Source organism: Mytilus galloprovincialis, chromosome 5 (assembly GCF_965363235.1).
Source record: "Mytilus galloprovincialis chromosome 5, xbMytGall1.hap1.1, whole genome shotgun sequence".
NCBI lineage: Eukaryota > Metazoa > Mollusca > Bivalvia > Mytilida > Mytilidae > Mytilus > Mytilus galloprovincialis.
The window spans coordinates 37183807-37188390 of record NC_134842.1 but is presented as its reverse complement, the minus strand read 5'-3'; the positions used below and the strand labels follow the sequence as shown (position 1 = coordinate 37188390).

The 4584-nt window shown below is 32.2% G+C and overlaps 1 long non-coding RNA gene across 1 annotated transcript; it reads left to right on the top strand.

Moving 5' to 3' along the window:
* The first annotated feature begins 239 nt into the window (after positions 1-239).
* LOC143074475 (uncharacterized) lies at positions 240-3774 on the top strand. Its single transcript, XR_012977879.1, has 4 exons — positions 240-392; positions 1172-1245; positions 2757-2835; positions 3398-3774. It is a non-coding gene; the product is annotated as an uncharacterized LOC143074475 (long non-coding RNA).
* The last annotated feature ends 810 nt before the right edge of the window (positions 3775-4584 follow it).

The window sequence follows — 4584 nt, the reverse complement described above, 5'->3', positions numbered from 1 at the left end:
GACCTCGTCAATTCATTATAAGAAGAGCACGGCATCAACATCATTACCTACAATTTTCAGTCAATTTAAAAAAAAATCTTAGTATGAAAGGGTGCCACAGATAATCCGATTTAATTGAAGAAAGGTTAATTTATCATATGTATTTTCATAAGATAATCGATTAATACACATAATAAAAACGATTTTCAATAGAAAAAGTATAATACACTGAATGAGACAGCTGTTGCAGTTTTATATAGATAACCACTATTGACCATTTAAAGATGACGTGATATGTTTATTCAACACAGGAAAAAAGAAATATGAACATCGTTGGTTTGCTCGGATTTTTTCTACTGTTTGAGTCTTTACTTTGTAGTTCTGACAACAAAATATTCAAAGGCATCGTTACTGTAAGTACTGATAACACTAAAGTTTTGATGAATTAAAACATAAACTCTGGACAAGAGCAGCTTAAACGGTTATATATTATACTTTTTAAAATTTGTATTGTCTTTACAGTGCACATCACACGCTCTCAACAGTTTACTTTGTAGTCCAGCTGATTCGTGAATATCTTGAGAAGAATTGTGGGTTTGAAGATAAAAGCATGAAACTTTGCACAATTGTAGATCTATCATATGTATGGTAGTCAATTTCAGCTATAGACCATCCCTGAAAAATCAAATCTGGCGGTCATTTTCAAGATGGCTGCCAATCAGTCAAAATATTACAATAGTTTATAAATTAGGGAGCTTCCATTTGATTTTTATGGGGGGGGGGGGGGCATAATGAAAAATTATGTCCTGCATTTTTTAAGCTGTAATCTCTGTCCTGCCTTTTTATTTTTCACTCTGTTCGGTTCTGCCCCCCCCCCACCCCCCCCCATAAAAATCAAATGGTAGCTCCCGTTCAGCAAATAATATTAATCAAATCATTTAAAAACATAAAAGATGATGTTGCAAGATTACTATAGTCAAAACATTGTGATATTATCTTAAACGTGAAAAGCTCTTTTTTTCAGTAAACATTATTTTAGAGTTCACAAACATATATATTAATTGCTTCAGCTGAGCAGACACAAATTTGTTACAATTTTCAAAGAATTGAAAGAATGAATACTAGTAAAAAAAATGGGAAGCAAATCACACTTTTCAATATGAATTCTAACTTATTTTTTATTTTATTTCAGTTGAGTAACAAATGATCGTTTAAGAAGAAGTACAAACACGTTCTGGACTGGTTCCACAAGGAAGGACTTTACTAGTATCCACTATTTTACCCTTAATATATCTTTACTAATTTTGTAGATTATCCAAGTTGTGAGAAGCTTGCAGGCTTTAATATTAATGGGGTTAATGCATATTATTGAAGGCTGGCCTAATGAATATTAACGCCAGCTGTTATCGACGGATAGCTTCACACTAGTGATTACCCAATATAAGATACTAGTCGAAAGACAGATACAAATTTGGTTCATTTAAAATGGTCGCACATAAAGATAGCTGAAAACACAAAACCCACTAAAGTTCAAAGGTGATGCCCCCATATGTGTTTCAGAGGTTTTGCTTACTAGTGCTTCATCCGAAGTATGTTACTGTTGGAATTAATCTTAATACAGTGAAACCTGTTTAAACCGAACCTCTTCGGGACTTAAGATTTTGTTCGGTTTTGGGCGATCATCGGTTTTATCAGGTTCACAACACATACATTTCGATATGACAGTGCTTTAGAAAATGTTTGGGTTATACAGTTTTTCGGCTTAAGCAGGATTTGGTTAGCCAGGATTCGGTTAGCCAGGTTTCACTGTACATTGCTATTAATCACAACATAAAATGTAAATATAAAAAAAAACTTGCTGGGCTTGACTATAAACGATGGCTTTGTGATGACCTTAATATCCTGTTACTTTTATCCCGATCATCCTAAATCACCCTGTATAAGTTTTGAAACACCGTCTTTCAGATCTTATAATTGCCTATCACTTGAGTATCATTATGCAGAGTTTCGTCTCTAAATATTACATTTGTTACACAAGACCGTGATCATTTCATTAGTACTAATGAAATAAGAATCTTTGATTTAGTTAAAGAGTTTTTGTATATAAAAAAAGATAACGTGTATGATTGCTAATGAAACAACTATCTACCAGCGCCCAAATAACACAAAAATTAACAACTATATATCGATCACCATACGACTTTCAACAATGAGCAAAGTTAATACCGAATAATCGGCATTAAAAGGTCTCGAAAAGATAAATGTAAAATAGTTCAGACGAGAAAACTAGTGGCCTAATTATGTACAAAATAATAAACGAAAAACAAATATGCTACACAGCGATAGACGATAGCGACTGAATTATGTACAGGCTTCTGACCATGGAAAAGCACATACAGAACTTGTTAGATGGCGCTAAACACTCACCCTGACCTGGGAGAGTGGTTTTATAGTACAATTGTATATCAAATCATAAGAACAAACTATAATGATCAGTTATAAAGGTTAAACTAATCAGATGGATACAAATAGCAATATATCCAACCAATTCACAGAGTGGACGAGTACTTGTGCATCCCAACAATAGAAATTACAGATTTGATACAGATTTGACAGTACTCGCAGTTCAAAGCCAATAACAACTTATAAAAATCATGCATCTTAGACTTCATTATCAATCATTTAATGTCACAGGAAAAGGTAAGCGAAAAAGCTCTTCCGTTTGTTTGTTTCTGTTTAGAGATTATGCCTACACTGTTATTCCTTAACCGTTACAGTATACCACAGTTGAATGTTACAGAAGCGAACAAGATACCAGAACTAATATTGTACAATAAAAATGACGTGGAAATATTTGTAAGTTAGTCGTGGAAGAAAGTTTTTAAAACATAAAATGTACAATTAAATAATTTTTGCGTTTACAGTACTTTTGTTATTGATCTACTAATTTGCAATTTGATATAATTTTCTTCATACGATGTTCCTATTAAAGAAAAATATGAGCATGATTCTGTGATTATTTTTTTTAGCTCCAATTCACCAGTAAAGTTGAAGAATTATATTAAACTGATTCAGAACTTTATTTATGTAGACTCTTGTCCTTTTAGATGAGACATATATTTAAATACTGTAATTTCAGAAATTATTGCGTACATTTATTATTGTGATTTTGTCATTTTAGACTTAAATGCGATAAATCATGTTTTAATTAATTAATATGAAGTTTTTAAAAGTTAACATTATTGCGTTTACAACCCTGTCGCATTTTTTGCAATAATAAAAACCTCGCAATAATTTCTGAATTTACAGAACGCTGTACAAAGAAAAATAAAAAAATTCAACAACCGCATAAACGGATCTCTTATTTTCCTGCATCTTACTGTCATATCAATGACACTTTTTGACATTTATATTTCAGAGAATACCATTGGACAAAACCACATATGAAAAGTTAGATAACCTGATTAAAGATTTAGGATTTTACCGCCAAAAAACGTTCAGTGACAATCTTCCAGCAGAATATGAAAACGGACCAGTTCCCCCGCCAGATGGCGTTTCTATCGACGATCTCCTCGCTGGATTTTCCCTTTGTGAACGATATGGAATACAAAGCGAATTAGCTGCAGAATATTCTTGTGGAAAATAAATTTACTTTGTATGAAAATCGAAAAAAATAATTACAGCTTGATACTCAATGATATGTTTATTGAAACAATCAATTTGAATATAAACATGGATAGCTCGTTTCATGCTGTAATTCATTAATATCAATATTAAAAAGTAATGTTGTACATACACATTTGATATTTGATTTATTGATATGATATATATTTCCAATACTTTTATCTATTTTTATATTTCTATGTCACGGCGGAGTTAGTACAACGAAATGAATATTCACAACAGCAGTGCTTAGTTACATATAACTTCGTAGGTGTAACAACATGGAACAGTTTAATCAAAGTACTTTAAAGTAGTAGATTGAAAAGATAAACTTCTATTTTGTCATGCTATATTGATACTGTACACAATTACATTTTGAAGATATGTGCATTTCGACAAACAATGTCTCCGCAGTGATGATCGAGGTCAAAATATTTGATAACCCACAGCTTAATAAAATTACGAAGAGTTGTACACAAAAAAGGCAAAAAAATGCATAGCCAAAGCTGACCAGTGAATAAGAGCTTTGCATGAGGGAAATGCATTCCTTAATTTAAAATAATTTCCAAAACGTTGTAACAGCAAATTTTAATAACATACTAATCTGTATTTTCATGTCACTACCAAATTACTGGCTAATGGGCTGGTGATACCCAAGGGGACTTTCAGTCCACCAGTAGAGGCATCGACCCAGTGATAGTAATAACATAGACAGTACCAATGTTTCTGCACCAGATGCGCATTTAAAAAACCAATGTCTTTTCAGTGACGCTCGAGGTCAAAATATCTGAAAATCCAAAGCTTATTAGAAATACGAAAAGCTGTACACAATATAGGACTAAAAAGTATAGTCAAAGAATTAGAGCTTTGCATGAGAGAGATACATTCCGAAAACTTCAAGGAATTCACATTTAGATTCATTTAAAAAAAGAATTCAACAAC